This window comes from Pristiophorus japonicus, chromosome 5 (genome assembly GCF_044704955.1).
Source record: "Pristiophorus japonicus isolate sPriJap1 chromosome 5, sPriJap1.hap1, whole genome shotgun sequence".
Classification (NCBI taxonomy): Eukaryota; Metazoa; Chordata; class Chondrichthyes; family Pristiophoridae; genus Pristiophorus; species Pristiophorus japonicus.
Window position 1 is genome coordinate 24628724 of NC_091981.1, and position 18995 is coordinate 24647718.

Sequence of the window (18995 nt, forward strand, 5' to 3'; positions counted from 1 at the left end):
TGTGGTGGTTGGTGCCTGCTGTACCCTGGACATGGTAGAGGACTTCCAACTGCGCACCTGGTCAGTCTTCGTGAGTCTGCTGATGTGGTTGGGCGCGTTTTGGAAATGTACTTGATGAGTACCTGATTTCCCTGCTCTAGCTGTAGTTTCTGGCCCCTTTAGGTAAATTTGACCCCATTGGTCGTTAGGAATCGGTTGTGGTAGTCGGGTTTTGGTCGGACCTCGGTTTTTCCTTTGGTCTTTTCCCTCCTGCGTCGATTTGTTGCTCGTGGTGTCCCTGTTGCCTCGTGGTTGCTGGGATGGAAGATGGTGGCTTCTTCTCAAGTTTCTTAGTTTCCTAGCTTCTCAGCTTCTGTTCTTTTTCTTCCTTTATTTTCTTTTCGCTTTGTACGGCCTCTAGTTATACTACTGAGGGGCGTGCTAATCTTGGCGCCAGATCTCAAGACTCCTTTGTTCTGTCTTCGTTGGCCCATTGATTCTGATGTGTGTCCTTTGTTAAATTTGGTGTGCTCGTTACCTTTTGATTAGAGTTAAATGGTTGGACTAGGCGTCAATGGAACTCAGAATTTCTGCATTTATTTTAGATGGGCTGCCGAGCCCTTGTCATTGTCATATTTCTCTGTTGGTTCCAGGAGGTCTGGCTGAGGCCAGAGATTTCTATGGGCTTGCCTCAGTATCACTGTGGGGTGTGGGCACTCTGCTGTGGGCTGGTTGTTTAAGATGCTAATGTACTTCTGGGAGCTGACTAGGTTAACAGCTTCCAAAACAGCCTTTGATCAATACAATATCCAAAGTCCAAATTACAGAGGTAATCCCACCACCCTTCTTGCAGCTTTTCATTTCACAGGCCTAACATCTTAGAGAAACACTGGGATTTTGTGACCCTTACACTAGCCTCCCTCGTTCTACCCTCTGTAAACTTGAGGTCATTCAAAACACTGCTGCCCGTGTCCTAAATCGCAGAAAGTCCAGCTTACCTATCTCCCCTCTGCTCGCTAACCTACATTTGCTCACGGTTAAGCAATGCCTCAGTTTTAAAATTCCCCATGATAATATATAATCAATAAAAGGCATGTTGTTGATGGTGTTTTAACATTAGATTCATTTTTATTTTTAGCTTCAAAATCAGCTCACTTTTGATAATCTGATGGACTGGACCAACCCAGATATGATGGATAATATGGAGGTTAATGTTGAACTGCCCAAATTCAAGCTGGAGGAGAAATATGACCTTAAAACAACCCTCACCCTTATGGGGATGGTAGATGCTTTGAGTGATTCGCAAGCTATCCTCTCTGGAATGACTGAGAAAAATGATCTGCTTTTGTCAAAATTTGTTCATAAATCCTTTGTAGAAGTGAATGAAGAAGGCACAGAAGCCGCTGCTGCTGACTTTGTGGCTGATCACCCGTTCTTGTTCTTCATCAGGCACAACAAAAGTCGCAACATTTTGCTTTTTGGAAGACTCTTCTCTCCTTAAACACAATGGCCGGGCCTGCAGCTACTGCAATCCAACCCCGGTTAGATCAGTTGGGTAATGTCTACACACGTGGTTTTCAACGTGGAGTCAACAGACCCTGTGATAATCTGAGGGATTTCCAGGGGTCTGCAAGGTACCTACGATAGTGGGGTTTAGTGGCAGTTGAGAGAAATGGGGTAGAATGAAATAAAATGCATATTGATTTTTTTTTAAATGATTGTGAACAATTATTTATAAAATGACTGTAGTTTTATTTAATACTCTTCTATAAATGAAAACTTACTGGAGGGGCTCGGGTTGCAAATCACATTATTTCAGTCCTATGGGGATGGGGAGGAGGGGGGTCTCAAATATAAAAGCTTAAACTCTAATCTGGACTTTTTTTTAAAGTCCTTTATTTTTAAATATTTCCATTTATTTGATGTAATAAGGGGGCCAGAGTAACATGATCTTGGACAATCTGATCTTCGTTTTAGGTGCTATCCTATCTTGTTTAATAATGGTTTGTGCCAAAATGGATTACAACATCTTAATTCATCCAGTCTGAGACAATACCCTTCCCCTCCACCCCCCATTATAGCATTTAACTGTTTCTTCAATGATTTGAGTTATTATCTTCACTACTGTATCTAAAGCCTACTTTAAATGTTGATCAGTTTGTGAATAACTTGATAAATTTAGTCCTTTTATCAGTTTGGACCTGTGCCCGCTTATCCGACTCACATGTTAAAAAAAATTAAAGTAGTATTCTTCATTAATCTCCTCTTGCATTCTCTTAACTATCTTCTACTCTTCTAAGATCACCTCAGATTCCTTCTTTCCAGGCTAAAATCTCCAAAGATCAATGTGCTTCATGATGAATTATTTAGGCAAACAAGGTTTTACTGCAAGGAGTGTTCAAACTTTGGAGGAAAATGTGTTGAAAAATTAAAATCAAAGAGTTTTTTGCTGTGTACCGTGCCGTTGTTTAGGCTTGACCTGTGTGTTAGAGGCTGCAATTTTTTTTGTTAATCAATAATGACCTATTTTAGTTTGATGCTGAAATACAATGGTTTGCACTTGCCTCATGTTTTCTTCATTTGTTCACAACTATTGGGTATAGGAATCTATAAGACACCCTTTTAAGACATTTGGTTATTGTTCATGTTGTCTTACTCACAGCAAAAAAAGGTCGGTGTTCAGGAATTTCCTTAGTTCCCCATCAGGAGTTGTCAGCTACTTCCGAACCAGCAGCAAGAGTCTGTGGATAACGTTTCATTTGCTTTCAATAAACTTTTCACTCTTTCACAGTGGAGGAAATGAACAAAATACCAGTAGTACAAGGAAACCTAAAAATAAGTCAAGGGGAGGAACTTAATTGGATTTAATACAAGTGGAAAAAAATCAAGAAAACAAAGAGACTTAAGAGAGACAATTCTTCAGGACCTGATGGATTCCACCCTATGATATTAAAAAAAATGGATGAGGAAATTGCAGATGTGTTAGTCATGTTCCAAAGTGCTCTAGTTTTCATAATTACAAATGTTACTCCATTATCAAGAAGGGGTGGGGAAAAACCAGGAAACTACAGACCTGTCAGTTTAAGATAATTCAATAGGGAAATTGCTGGCCCTATCATGGACGGTGAACATTTGGACAAGCTGTCACCTCGTCAAAGTATGGGTTTGTGAAAGATCAGGCAGGGCTGACAAATCTAGAATTTCTTTGAGGAGGTCATGCAAGGTGGATAGGGGAGTTTCTATAGGGACTTCCAGTAGGTATTTGACACGGATATGCACGAGAGATTACTAGTAAAAGTGAGAGTGCAGGGAATTGTACGCAACCTTGTGAAATGGGTTGGTAATAGGAGACCGAGTAAGGATGAAGCGTTTGTTCACTGGTGGGATGTGACAAGTGGTGTTCCCCAGGGAGATATATATATTTATGTATTATGAGGTTTGGAATTCTTCCCCGCCCCCACTTTCCCCATTACCCCACCCTCTGTTCCTCTCTTCCCCTGCCCTCAGTTTCCCCTCACCGCATGCTCATGGGTGGCCTCCTGGTTCTTGGAACTTCTTGCACAACAACTGCTGGTGCAAAACCATGAGCAAAAATACTCAACTATAAATATAATATATTTGTAGAAGTCGTGATCAGATGTTATGTTAGACTGTCACGTGACTAGGAATGCCTCCACCGAGAGTTGGCAATGATACGATATGGGGTTTGATGTTGCGTTTAGCGCTGAACTGGATGGTAAGGTTATACAATGGTCCAGAATTTACGGTGCATAATATCAGTGAACGAACAACGTTTGCTGTCATTACCCCTTTGAAACAGACCGCATCTTCAGGATGTAGTGTATGGGCATCCTAATGGGGAAATCCTGAATTTACAGTCAATCATTCACTGCTCTGACACAGGCTGTGCTGTCCCACAGAGGCAGGAATCAGTGTAATCTGTCAAATCATAGAAACTGATGAAAACTTCAGCTCTTCCGCTGTAATAACATTGTTAAATACCCCATTAAATGTTAGACCTTTTTTGGATTAGGTGTAACCAGGGTTTTACCAACGTATTGACTGCTAAACAAAGCTTCTGGACTGGAAAAACTTAATTTAATTTTGTGGAGTGTAAAATGTATCCATTTTAACAAAATTAAAATTTGTAAAACTTTAAAAAAAATTTAATGTTTGTTGATCTTTATTTCAGGTTTGCCTTTTCCCCATGAGAAAGCCCCAATCTTTGCTTTGCTCTCTAACATTTTTTAAAGTTCGAATTAAAAGTGCTTGCCCACTTCCTGGTTTGCTGCCAGTGAGAATTCTTCATTTTGATTGGCTGTTTAGACCACTTGTTGACGTCACAGCAGCTCGCACGAGGGGCTCCCCATTAACATGCGATGATTTCAATTACACGTCGAAAAAAACCGAAATGCTCGCCACAGAGATCACGAGATCTTTGTGGGCCGCTTAATTCGGGGCCAGCGGCAAATACCTTTACTTCACCACTGACCACAAATTCCCGGCCATTGTCTGCTTCAACCTGAGTGAGCAGGCAGTAAGAGAGTTGGAGTCAGGAGTGAGGGTAATGAAGGATGAATTTCCACAGGGGTTCTCCTGCTCCTCCGCTCTAACTCTGGCGGCGGATCTGCAGAATCCTCAGGAAATGGCGTAACAGGTGTTTATACTGTTTTCCCTGGAGTTTCTGCTGCCCTTGAGTTGAGGACCTTCAGGAGATACCCGCAGCAATTCACCCCCTTAGTCTTTCAGCAGGTACCGAACAACATGATCGTGATTTTCCCTTTCAAAACAATTTAAGAACCAGGTTCAGCAAGAGAACAGCAATAGATATTCCCAATATTGAGCCATTCGCATTAGGGAAAATCCCAACAATATTTACCAAAATCTTCAGATACACAAGTGATGGAATGCTGGGTGTACCCAGGGCTGGATTAACCCATAGGCTAATTAAGGCCTTAGGCCCTCACATTTTTTAGGCCCGCGACTTTAGGCCCTAATATTTATATCATTAACCCTAAATTGTTTTCTGAAGGCAAAAAGTGTGTCATGTTCTATGCAGGCTTCAATGATTGGAAGAATACTGCATCCATAGATAATCTTGCAATGATTGTCAGTGGGTGTATATCATGGCCGAAAGAATGTCAGTGGCACAAGTGATTATCAAGTGGAAAAACATTTATTGGAAGCTCGATTGTATTGGAAGAATCTCCTGAGATGCGTAATTGAAACCATTGTTTTCTTTCCTGAGCGTGTTCTGCTATTCCGTAGCTCAGATGAGACTATTGGATCGAAACACAACGGCAACTATCCTGGCATTCTGGAACTGATTGCTAAATTCTACCCTTTTTTGGTTCAGTACATCAATGAGCACAGAAATTCTGGAAAAGTCCTTACCTTATATTTATCAAAGACAATTTCTGATTAATTCATTGCACTTCTAACAAAGAAGACCCTATCAGCCATTGTTGATGAGATCAAGGATGCAGGGTACGTGTCAATGCAGACTCAACACCAGATGTGTCACACACACATCAGCTCCCAGTCACCTTGCGTTATGTGCTACCCAGCGGACCAATGGAACGTTTCATGACCTTCATAAGCATCACTAGCCACACGGGAGAAACTTGCCTCATACCTACTTAACTTTCTCACCGAAAATGGTATTGATTTCAGTCTTTGTCATGGCCAAAGCTACGATAATGCCTCCAATATGAGGGGTAAATATTCAGGGATGCAGGCAAAGATAAAAGAGCACAACGATTTGATTGATTACATATAATGCGCAGCACATTCACTAAATCATGTTGGCCAGTCTGCTGTGGGCTGTTGCGTTGAAGCAGTTTAATTTTTTGGATTTGTCCAAGAATCATATATTTTTTTCACTGCACAGCAGTTGGAAGATTCTTACAGATTCACTACCAAAGGGATGTGTAGTGCCCAAATCACTCTCCAGGACACGGTGGAGTGCCAATGCTGAAGCTGTGAAGGCACTCATTCTGGGATATTGCAACATCCTTGAGTCCCTAGAGAGAATCAGATGATGAATCTCAAAAGTCAACAACAAGAAAAGATGCAAAGGTACTGAGTGATGCAATGCATTACTTGGAGACTGGTATTTTGTGTGAAGTCTTGAGTGATATACTCCAACCACTCAACAGATGCAATCTAAGTTTGCAAAGTAGCTAAATTGAACTGTCCACTGCTGTAAACTTAGTGAGGAGTCTTAGAACTGTTCTTCACCAAATGTGGGACAATTTTGATGAGCACGAGGCTCAGGGGATTGCAAGGACAGCGAACCAGGAGTATAAATCAGGACGTCACCCCCGCCCCTCCCCCCCCCCCCCCACCCCGCGCCCCCTCCAGCCCACAGCAGCAGCCCTTGATGTGTTCTGCTGCAAGATGTCTTGGTCCTGTTACTCGTGGATTATGTGGGAAACTGGGGGTTACAACAAGGGGGGTTCATATTAGAGGAGGGAAGCATGGCCGCAGGTATGGGGGGGAGGGGGCGGGCAGCGTATATTATTTTTTTGTTCCTATTAAAAAAAAATTTTGAATGTTGACTTTTGGGGATGGTGGGAGAGTGTTCTTGTTATATTGTGTTAAAAATGTTGTTCTCTGTTGGGGATTGAGGAGGTTATATATGTTGGTTAAAAAAAATTAAAAGCAGCTGTTAAATTATAATTTTTTAAAAATTTAACTTTATAATTGTTGTGAAGTGTCTTCTAATAATGTAAGGTAAAACATCAATACAAGGGTTACAAACAATGGCCATGGCCAGGCCAGGTCAGACAAGGATGAAACGTAACGCAAATGTAACTGTCACCATCGTAACTTCACACAAAGCGTTCATTTATGAGCTACTAACGCAAGAGTTTTGCAACTGCATAACTACCACAAGGCTTTTCCAGTGGTGTGGAGGAGCATGGGAGCATTGGTTCATCGCCAGGCTGATTGACCTCCCCGAGGTCCTCGTCCTCCTCTTCCGCCTCCCCTCTCTCCTAAGATGGACCGGCAGTCCCATTTGGCAATTGTTATCCTCGCCTGATAGCTAGGTTATGCAAAATGAAGCACATGACAATGAACTCAGGGTACTCAGGGTAATATTTTAGGTTGCCTCCTGAGTGGTTCAGACATCTGAAGCGCTGCTTTAGAACTCCATTTTGACTTTTCGATGATATTGCATGTGGCTATATGGCTTTCATTGTCGCGCTTCTGTCTGGGGCTTACGCAGGGGGTCATGAGCCAGCTTGCAAGACCATATCCTTTATCCCGCATCTGTGGCTGTTGTGGCTGACTCTTAAACATGTCAGAGACAGTGCTCTCATGCAAGATGTGTGCATCATGGATGCTCCCTGGAAAATTTGCATTTACTGCCATGATTATTTGCTTGTGGTCGACAACGAGCTGCACATCTATAGATATGTGAAGAGAAAAAGATTAGTGAAGACAAATGTAGGTCCCTTGCAGTCAGAATCAGGTGAATTTATAATGGGGAACAAAGAAATGGCGGACCAATTGAACAAATGCTTTGGTCCTGTCTTCACTAAGGAAGACACAAATAACCTTCCAGAAATATTAGGGGACCGAGGGTTGAGCGAGAAGGAGAACTGAAGAAAATCCTCATTAGTCAAGAAATTGTGTTAGGGAAATTGATGGGATTGAAGGCTGATAAATCCCCAGGGCCTGATCGTCTGCATCGCAGAGTACTTTAGAAAGTAGCCCTAGAAATAGTGGATGCATTGGTGGTCATTTTCCAACATTCTATAGACTCTGGATCAGTTTCTATGGATTGGGGATTGCTAATGTAGCCCACTTTTAAAAAAAGGAGGGAGAGAGAAAACAGGGAATTATAGACCTGTTAGCCTGATATCGGTAGTGGGAAAAATGTTGGAATCAATTATTTAAGATGAAATAGCAATGCATTTGGAAAGCAGTGACAGGTTCGGTCCAAGTCAGCATGGAATTATGAAAGGGAAATCCTGCTTGACAAATCTTCTAGAATTTTTTGAGGATGTAACTAGTAGAGTGGACAAGGGAGAACCAGTGGATGTGGTGTATTTGGAATTTCAAAAGGCTTTTGACAAGGTCCCACACAAGAGATTGGTGTGCAAAATTAAAGCACATGGTATTGAGGGCAATGTATTGACGTGGATAGAGAACTGGTTGGCAGAGTGGAAGCAAAGAGTAGGAATAAACGGGTCCTTTTCAGAATGGCAGGCAGTGACTAGTGGGGTACAGCAAGGTTCAGTGCTGGGACCCCAGCTATTTACAATACACATTAATGATTTAGATGAAGGAATTGAATGTAATATCTCCAAGTTTGCAGATGACACTAAGCTGGGTGGCAGTGTGAGCTGTGAGGAGGATGCTAACAGGCTGCAAGGTGACTTGGACAAGTTAGGTGAGTGGGCAAATGCATGGCAGATGCAGTATAATGTAGATAAATGTGAGCTTATCCACTTTGGTGACAAAAACAGGAAGGCAGATTATTATCTGAATGGTGACAGATTTGTAAAAGGGGAGGTGCAACGAGACCCGGTGTCGTGGTACATCAGTCATTGAAAGTTGGCATGCAGGTACAGCAGGTGGTGAAGAAGGCAAATGGCATGTTGGCCTTCATAGCAAGAGGATTTGAGTATAGGAGCAGGGAGGTCTTACTGCAGTTGTACAGGGCCTTGGTGAGGCCACACCCTTGAATATAGTGTACAGTTTTGGTCTCCTAATCTGAGGAAGGACATTCTTGCTATTGAGTGAGTGCAGCGAAGGTTCACCAGAATGATTCCCGGGATGGCAGGACTGACATATGAAGAATGACTGGATTGACTAAGCTTATATACACTGGAATTTAGAAGAATGAGAGGGGATCTCATAGAAACGTATAAAATTCTAATGGGATTGGAGAGGTTAGATGCAAGAAGAATGTTCCTGATGTTGGGGAAGTCCAGAACCAGGGGTCACAGTCTAAAGATAAGGGGTAAGCCATTTAGGACCGCGATGAGTTGAAACTTCTTCACTCACAGAATTGTGAACCTGTGGAATTCTGTATCACAAAAAGTTGTTGAGGCCAGATCGTTAGATATATTCAAAAGGGAGTTAGATATGGCCCTTACGGCTAAAGGGATCAAGGGGTATGGAGAGAAAGCAGGAATGGGGTATTGAAGTTGCATGATCAGCCATGATCATATTGAAGGGCCGAATGGCCCACTCTTGCACCTATTTTCTATGTTTCTATGTTTCATTCAGGGAGTGGCATCCCTTTCGGTTCCGAAACACCTCTGCATCCTGTAAAGGTGCTCGCAGGGTAATGTACATATAGTCTGTTGCTCCCTGCACCTTGGAGAAGTTTGCTATTCTCGAGAACCCCAAAGCCCTCTCACTCTGTGCCTCCCTGGTCATAGGGAAGTTTATAAAGTCCAATTGTCGAATGTAGCAATGTGTGGCTTGCTGAGAGATACCGCAAATGTTGTCAGCTGAGGCCTGAAAGGAGCGTAGAAAGAAAGTGCCGCAATAACCTTAATCTCAATGGACAGTGCGATCGTGATGGTGCTGGTAGGGTGCAGATCTCCCTTAATTAGCTGGCATACCTCATAGATGACCTCCTTTCGGAATGGCAGCCTTCTAACACTCGTGTTATTGGACAAGTCCAGGTATGATTGCTTATCGCTGTAAATGCGTTGGGCGTAAGGTTTTCTCCTCGTGAACAATCTGCCACCTCTTTGGGCACATAATGCTCTTCAATAAACCTTCTTCCATCTCTATTCTGCAGCATGTGATTTGTCATCAATACTAGTTGAGAAATTACAGGCCCCATCATTTTCTTACTGCAGTTGTACAGGGCTTTAGTGAGGTCTCACTTCACTTGGAATATTGTGTTCAGTTTTGGTCTCCTAATCTGAGGAAGGACGTTCTTGCTATTGAGGGAGTGCAGCGAAGGTTCACCAGACTGATTCCAGGGATGGCTGGACTGTCATATGAGGAGAGACTGGATCAACTGGGCCTTTATTCACTGGAGTTTAAAAGGATGAGAGGGGATCTCATAGAAATGTATAAGATTCTGACGGGACTGGACAGGTTAGATGTGGGAAGAATGTTCCCGATGTTGGGGAAGTCCAGAACCAGGGGACAGTCTTAAGGGGTAGGCCATTTAGGATTGAGATGAAGAGAAACTTCTTCACTCAGAGAGTTGTTAACCTGTGGAATTCCCTACCGCAGAGAGTTGTTGATGCCAGTTCATTGGATATATTCAAGAGGGAATTAGATATGGCCCTTACGGCTAAGGGGATCAAGGGGTATGGAGAGAAAGCAGGAAAGGGGTACTGAGGGAATGATCAGCCATGATCTTATGGAATGGCGGTGCAGGCTCGAAGGGCCGAATGGCCTACTCCTGCACCTATTTTCTATGATTCTATGTTTCTATAAATCAATATAAATGCCCTAATCTCTCTTCTTAATTTGTCCTCAACAAATACAAATGTGATTTGGATGATCGGCAAGATTCAAAAAGGCCCTTAAAATCACCCACAAATTACTTTTCCTCCCAACCACATCAAGCAGCCTTTTATTAAAGATCCTCCGAGTTACAAAATGTCGTCCATAGTGTCGAGTTAAGGTCAGATGATTGCAGCTTTTCTTGAGCATTTTTTTGGGCGAGCGATCATTTGGCCGAATTCTGGGCAAAATGCCAACAGTAGCGCTTGCCGATAATCGTGCGCTAGTTTCCATTATAAACAGTATTCTGGGCCTTGCATGAGGATGACATTTTTTTCAAAATACGTCCGCCGATGCAACTCATTCCTGAATGCCGAAAGTTGCGCTGGCGAAAATCAGGCACTAGTTTCCATTTTTCATCAAATATGGGCTATAGCCTGTATCTCAGCACTTATATGGCCCAACTAGTTATTTTTTCTGTCATTCTGCAACTGTGTCTGTCGAGATTCCGCCCCCGATGCCTCCTGCCCGAACCTGAATCAATCCGACCACTCGCTGAGCGCCCCGACCCGAGCAGCCCCGAGCGCTGAGCGCCCCGACCCGAGCGGCCCCGAGCGCTGAGCGCCTCGGCCTGAGCAGCCCCGAATGCTGAGCGCCCCGACCCGAGCAGCCCCGAGCGCTGAGCGATTCTGACCCGAACGGCCCCGACACGGCGGGAAGAGGGGGGAAGAGAGAGAGAGCAAGCAAGCGGGGGGAGAGAGCATGTGGGGGGAAGAGAGAGCGTGTTGGGGGGAGCAGGGGAGAGAGAGCGCGTGTTGGGGGAGAGAGCTTGTGGGGGGGGGGAGTGGGGGAGAGAGAGCATGTTGGGGGAGAGAGTGTGTTGGGGGGGTGGGGGAGAGAGAGTGTGTTGGGGGAGACAGCGTGTGGGGGGTGGGGAGAGAGAGCATGTTGGGGGAGAGCATGTGGGGGGAGGAGCGGGTAGAGCCTGGGGAGGGGAGAGAGTGTGTGGGGGGGGGGGTGAGCGGGGGAGAGCATGAGGGGGGGGGTTGAACGGGTAGAGCCTGGGGAGGGGAGAGAGTGCGAGCGTGGGGGGCGGGGGGAGAGAGAGAGAGAGAGAGAGCGGGGGAGGGGAAGTGAGAGCGCGTGTTGCAGGGGGGGAGAGAGCCTGTGGGGGGGGAGGGAGAGAGAGCATGGGGGTGGGGGAAGAGAGAGAGAGCGTTTGGGGGGAAGAGAGAGAGAGCGTTTTGGGGGGGAGAGAGAGACCGTGTTGGGGGGCGGGGGAAGAGAGAGAGAGTGTTTTGGGGGGGAGAGAGAGCATGTTGGGAGGGGAGAGAGAGCATTGGCGGGGAGAGAGAGTGTGTTGGGGGGCTGGGGAGAGATAGCGTTGGGGGAAGGGGGAGAGAACGTGGGTGGGTGGGAGGAAGAGAGCCTGGGGAGGGAGGTGAGAGCGTGGGGGTGGCGAGATAGAGCCTGGGGGTTGGGGGGAGAGAGAGCATTGCGGGCCGGAATGTGTTGGGGATGGGGGAGAGGGAGCGTGTTACAGGGGGAGAAAGAGAGAGCGTCGGGGGTGGGGGGAGAGAGAGTCTTGGAGGGGGGAGAAGAGGGAGCCGGGGGCGGGGTGGTGGGGAGTAAGAGTCCAGGGGGACAAAGAGAGAGAGTCCGGGGGAGGGGAAGAGAGAGAGAGAGAGAGAGAGAGAGACAGAGGGGGTGGGGGGGGGGGGGATCGGAGGAGAGAGAGGGAACTCGGGGAAGAAGGATCACGTTGTTAAAACCCCCTATAAGGGACATCATTGGAGTGGATGAAATCCAGAAGTCACTACACGGTCACTATTCCCTTGATACCCAATAAACTTGTTAGTAATCTGTACACAATACCCCATCTATGGTGTGGGGGGGTTTAAGGTCATGCACTTCATTGCGAGAGGGATGGAGTACAAAAGCAGGGAGGTCCTTCTGTAACTGTATAGGGTATTGGTGAGACCGCACCTGGAGTACTGCATGCAGTTTTGGTCACCTTACTTAAGGAAGGATATACTAGCTTTGGAGGGGGTACAGAGACGATTCACTAGGCTGATTCCGGAGATGAGGGGGTTACCTTATGATGATAGATTGAGTAGACTGGGTCTTTACTCGTTGGAGTTCAGAAGGATGAGGGGTGATCTTATAGAAACATTTAAAATAATGAAAGGGATAGACAAGATAGAGGCAGAGAGGTTGTTTCCACTGGTCGGGGAGACTAGAACTAGGGGGCATAGCCTCAAAATACAGGGGAGCCAATTTAAAATCGAGTTGAGAAGGAATTTCTTCTCCCAGAGGGTTGTGAATCTCTGGAATTCTCTGCCCAAGGAAGCAGTTGAGGCTAGCTCATTGAATGTATTCAAGTCACAGATAGATAGATTTTTAACCAATAAGGGAATTAAGGGTTATGGGGAGCGGGCGGGTAAGTGGAGCTGAGTCCACGGCCAGATCAGCCATGATCTTGTTGAATGGCGGAGCAGGCTCGAGGGGCTAGATAGCCTACTCCTGTTCCTAATTCTTATGTTCTTATGTTCACTTGCGATGGTGTAAGGGAGTTCATCTGGGGGAGGCAGCACTTGAACTGGGGGGGGCAACGGCTTTGGCTGGGGGAGGGACGCACTTGCACTAGGGTAAGGGACTTTGGCTGGCATTTGGTGGCTTCTAGGGAGATGTATCCTCTGTAACTTCTGGATGTCAAAGTGGATCGAGTTACAATTTGCGATGTCAGTGAGAACTTGAGACGGGCTGTTCCCGTTACACATTCCAGGGAAACTTCAGGGTGTGGCTTATCCGCCCAGGGAAATCATTGACAAAGGGCGGCCATTTTTACAGCACAAATAAACACATCCATAATTTTTTGTTTGATATTGCAGTTTAAGCAAGGAAGAAACCAATCTCTGCTTGAATTGTATGCAATTTTTTTATCTTCATACTTAGATTTTTGTAATTTGTTTGCCACAGTCAAGGCCACGAACTGACCAGTATTTGTTTGAAAATATGTATTCAGTGAATTTTGTTTGATATCATAGTTTAAAGCCAGAAATAAACTATTCTTTGTCTGAATTGTATGCTGTTTTTAATATACATAGCTTTGATTTTAGTTAGTTGTTAAATTTGGATAAATACACAATTATATTTGTTTGATGATTTTATGAATTGTATGCAATATATAGTATAGGGTCCTTCCCTCCTAGCAGCCTTAGCCCCTCACAGTCTTAATCCGGCTCTGGTTGCACCTGCAGCTTTGGCTATAACAAAGCTATGGCCTACTACACATCTGTCTGTCACAGGCTGGATTCACGGTGTTACAGTTTTGGGGCTGTGTCAGCTTTTGGTAGTTTTCTAATTTGGCATGTACACTTCTCACAAGCTCTACAGGTTTTAATTCCGCATCAACTTTTTAAAAATGAGGAAACCCCTTGGGTCCCCAGTAAGAGGACCGCCTCCGCTGTGATGGATAACACAGCAGTACTGTCAATCCGGGGGTGGAAGGGCGGCTATTCCGGGTTAAAAGGCGACGCACAGAGCAAAGTGAAGACAGTGTTGGATGCTGAACGATAGCAGCGAATAAGGTTTTTATAAGGTTTTTAGTGGCACTACATTTCCGTGTCAGCGCTGCAAACCTTCGCTAACTTCATGATCAATTCCCTTTTAGTGCAGCGGATAAACACCGTCCACTCCCCCCATGTGTAATCTGTCCTTTCTCTCTTGTACTGTACTGTGAACAAGCGCTACCGGGGAGAGTGAAATACACACGGTTCCGCTTTCAGAGTTGTGATCGGGCTGTTCATTTCCGCTATGTGATAGACCATGTAAATTTACAAACCTAAATTTGCCTGAGGATTCACGATACTTCCGCGTAGAAGGGGCTCCTCCCTGAATTAAAGCGAACGGCCCAAACTCTGCATTAATGAAAGGGTCCTACCTGGACCACCAGGGAGTGGGTTCTTGAACTTTCAATGTGAAATGCATTTTCTGAGGTTGGTGTTAAAACACTGAAGTGGCACAGAGCAGAGAAAGCTTTACTCTCCATCTGACCTATTTAACTGAACTAAATGGACTCGTGCTGAGAGTGAATGCCTGTAATTGGAAATTGCTCCATTCCCTCGCATTAACACAAAATATTCATCATGAATATTTGCACATACTTGGGTATAATTTCAAAATTTGCAGATGACACAGAGTACAAGAAATGTCATCATCATAGGCAGTCCCTTGGAATCGAGGAAGACTTGCTTCCACTCTAAAAATGAGTCCTTAGGTGGCTGAACAGTCCAATACGAGAACACAGTCCCTGTCACAGGTGGGACAGATAGTCGTTGCCCGAAAGGGTGGTTGGGACTGGTTTGCCGCATGCTCTTTCCGTTGCCTGCACTTGATTTCTGCATGCTCTCGCCGATGAGACTCGAGGTGCTCGGCGCCCTCCCGGATGCACTTCCTCCACTTAGGGCGGTCTTTGGCCAGGGACTCCCAGGTGTCAGTGGGGATGTTGCACTTTATCAGGGAGGCTTTGAGGGTGTCCTTGTAACGTTTCCTCTGCCCACCTTTGGCTCGTTTGCCGTGAAGGAGTTCTGAGTAGACCGCTTGCGTTGGGAGTCTTGTGTCTGGCATGCGAACAATGTGGCCTGCCCAGCGGAGCTGATCAAGTGTGGTCAATGCTTCAATGCTGGGGATGTTGGCCTGGTCGAGGGCCAGGTCGGGATGCTAATTTGGTGCGTCTGTCTTCCCAGGAGATTTATAAGATCTTGTGGAGACATCGTTGGTGGTATTTCTTCAGCGACTTGAGGTGTCTATTGTACATGGCCCATGTCTCTGAGCCATACAGGAGGGCGGATATTACTACAGCCCTGGAGACCATGAGCTTGATGGCAGTATTGAGGGCCTGGTCTTCACACTCTTTTCCTCAGGCAGCCGAAGGCTGCACTGGTGGACTGGAGACGCTGATGAATCTCGTTGTCAATGTCTGCTCTTGTTGATAAGAGGCTCTCGAGGTATGGGAAATGGTCCACATTGTGCAGAGCCATGTAGTAAAAATGAGGAGGATAGTAACAGACTTTAGGAGAACGCTGACAGCCTGGTGAAATGGGCAGACACATGGCAGATGCAATTTAATGCAGAGCAATGTAAAGTGATACATTTTTGAAGGAAAAATAAGGAGAGGCAATATAAACTGAATTATACAATTTTAAAGGGGCTGCAGGGACAGAGATCCCTCAGGGTATATGTACACAAATCTTAGAAGGTGGCATTACTAGTTGCAAAAGCTGTTTTTCCAAAAAAAAAGCATATGGGATCCTTTGTTTTATTAATAAGAACATAAGAATTAGGAACAGGAGTAGGCCATCTAGCCCCTCGAGCCTGTTCCGCCATTCAACAAGATCATGGCTGATCTGGCCGTGGACTCAGCTCCACTTACCCGCCCGCTCCCTGTAACCCTTAATTCCCTTATTGGTTAAAAATCTATCTATCTGTGACTTGAATACATTCAATGAGCTAGCCTCAACTGCTTCCTTGGGCAGAGAATTCCACAGATTCACAACCCTCTGGGAGAAGAAATTCCTTCTCAACTCGGTTTTAAATTGGCTCCCCCGTATTTTGAGGCTGTGTGCCCTAGTTCTAGTCTCCCCGACCAGTGGAAACAACCTCTCCGCCTCTATCTTGTCTATCCCTTTCATTATTTTAAATGTTTCTATAAGATCACCCCTCATCCTTCTGAACTCCAACGAGTAAAGACCCAGTCTACTCAATCTATCATCATAATGTAACCCCCTCATCTCCGGAATCAGCCTAGTGAATCGTCTCCGTACCCTCTCCAAAGCCAGTATATCCTTCCTCAAGTAAGGTGACCAAAACTGCACGCAGTACTCCAGGTGCGGCCTTACCAATACCCTATACAGTTGCAGCAGGATCTCCCTGCTTTTGTACTCCATCCCTCTCGCAATGAAGGCCAACATTCCATTCGCCTTCCTGATTACCTGCTGCACCTGCAAACTAACTTTTTGGGATTGAGTTTCATGCACAAGGTCCCCCAGGTCCCTCTGCACCTCAGCATGTTGTAATTTCTCCCCATTCAAATAATATTCCCTTTTACTGTGTTTTTTCCCAAGGTGGATGACCTCATACTTTCCGACATTGTATTCCATCTGCCAAACCTTAACCCATTCGCTTAACCTATCTAAATCTCTTTGCAGCCTCTCAGTGTCCTCTACACAACCCACTTTCCCACTAATCTTTGTGTCATCTGCAAATTTTGTTACACTACAGTCTGTCCCCTCTTCCAGTCATCTATGTAAACAGTTGTCCCAGCACCGATCCCTGTGACAGACCACTAACCACCGATTTCCAACCTGAAAAGGACCCATTTATCCCGACTCTCTGCTTTCTGTTCGCCAGCCAATTCTCTATCCATGCTAATACATTTCCTCTGACTCCGCGTACCTCTATCTTCTGCAGTAACCTTTTGTGTGGCACCTTATCGAATGCCTTTTGGAAATCTAAATACACCACATCCATCGGTACACCTCTATCCACCATGCTCGTTATATCCTCAAAGAATTCCAGTAAATTAGTTAAAAATGATTTCCCCTTCATGAATCCATGCTGCGTCTGCTTGATTGCACTTTTCCTATCTAGATGTCCCACTATTTCTTCCTTAATGATAGTTTCAAGCATTTTCCCCACTACAGATGTTAAACTAACCGGCCTATAGTTACCTGCCTTTTGTCTGCCCCCTTTTTTTAAACAGAGGCGTTACATTAGCTGCTTTCCAATCCGCTGGTACCTCCTCAGAGTCCAGAGAATTTTAGTAGATTATAACGAATGCATCTGCTATAACTTCCGCCATCTCTTTTAATACCCTGGGATGCATTTCATCAGGACCAGGGGACTTGTCTACCTTGAGTCCCATTAGCCTGTCCAGCACTACCCACCTTGTGATAGTGATTGTCTCAAGGTCCTCCCTTCCCACATTCCTATGACCAGCAAATTTTGGCATGGTTTTTGTGTCTTTCACTGTGAAGACCAAAGCAAAATAATTGTTGAAAGTCTCAGCCATTTCCACATTTCCCATTATTAAATCCCCCTTCTCATCTTCTAAGGGACCAACATTTACTTTAGTCACTCTTTTCCGTTTTATATATCTGTAAAAGCTTTTACTATCTGTTGCGCAAGTTTACCTTCGTAATCTATCTTTCCTTTCTTTATTGCTTTTTAGTCATTCTTTGTTGTTGTTTAATATTTTCCCAATCTTCTAGTTTCCCACTAACCTTGGCCACTTTATACGCATTGGTCTTTGATTTGATACTCTCCTTTATTTCCTTGGTTATCCACGGCTGGTTATCCCTTCTCTTACCACCCTTTTTCACTGGAATATATTTTTGTTGAGCACTATGAAAGAGCTCCTTAAAAGTCCTCCACTGTTCCTCAATTGTGCCACCGTTTAGTCTGTGTTTCCAGCCTACTTTAGCCAACTCTGCCTTCATCCCACTGTAGTCCCCTTTGTTTAAGCATGGTACGCTCGTTTCTGACAAACTTCCTCACCCTCAATCTGTATTACAAATTCAACCATACTGTGATCACTCATTCCGAGAGGATCTTTTACTAGGAGATCGTTTATTTTTCCTGTCTCATTACACAGGACCAAATCTAAGATAGCTTGCTCCCTTGTAGGTTCTGTAACATACTGTCCTAAGAAACAATCCCGTATGCATTCTATGAATTCCTCCTCCAGGCTATCCCGTGCGATTTGAGTTGACCAATCGATATGTAGGTTAAAGTCCCCCATGACTACTGCCATTCCTTTTTCACATGCCTCCATTATTCCCTTGATTATTGCCCGCCCCACCGTGAAGTTATTATTTGGGGGCCTATAAACTACGCCCACCAGTGACTTTTTCCCCTTACTATCTCTAATCTCCACCCACAATGATTCAACATTTTGTTCATTAGAGCCAATATCGTCTCTCACAACTGCCCAGATATCATCCTTTATTAACAGAGCTACCCCACCTCCTATCCCTTCTTGTCTATCTTTCCGAATCGTCAGATACCCCTGTATGTTTAATTCCCAGTCTTGGCCACCCTGCAACCATGTTTCTGTAATGGCCACCATTTGTAATGATTTGTGCCGTCAACTCATTTACTTTATTTCAAATGCTGCGTGCGTTTAGGTAGAGTGTTTTAATCCTAGTTTTTAAACCATGATTTTTAGTTTTGACCCCTCCTGCAGCCCCTTTACATTCAGTGGCCCTTTTTGTTTTTTGCCTTGGGTTTCTCTGCCATCCACTTTTACTCATCTCCTTTCTGTCTTTTGCTTTTGTCTCCTTTTTGTTTCCCTCTGTCTCCCTGCATTGGTTCCCATCCCCCTGCCATATTAGTTTAACTTCTCCCCAACAGCACTAGGAAACACTCCCCCTAGAAGCATAGGATACAATAATAGAAGCATAGGATACAAAAGCAAGGTAGTTATGCTAAACCTTTATAAGACACTAGTTAGGCCTCAACTGGAGCTCTGTGTTCAATTCTGGGAATCACACTTCAGGAAGGATGCCAAGGCTTTGGAGAAAGTGCAG

The 18995-nt window shown here is 44.8% G+C and overlaps 1 protein-coding gene across 3 annotated transcripts in view; it reads left to right on the forward strand.

The window, feature by feature from the left end:
- The window catches only part of LOC139264253 (leukocyte elastase inhibitor-like), a 49760-nt gene that overhangs the window by 8044 nt on the left and 22721 nt on the right, over positions 1–18995 (forward strand). The window contains exon 1 of one of the 3 annotated variants that reach the window (XM_070880417.1): positions 13917–13997. The exons of 1 other annotated variant lie outside the window; for it this stretch is intronic. The gene's annotated coding sequence lies outside the window, so the exon portion shown is untranslated. Of the gene's footprint in view, positions 1–13916; positions 14009–18995 lie in introns of those variants that run through there. One more of the 3 variants, XM_070880419.1, reaches the window with a different exon arrangement.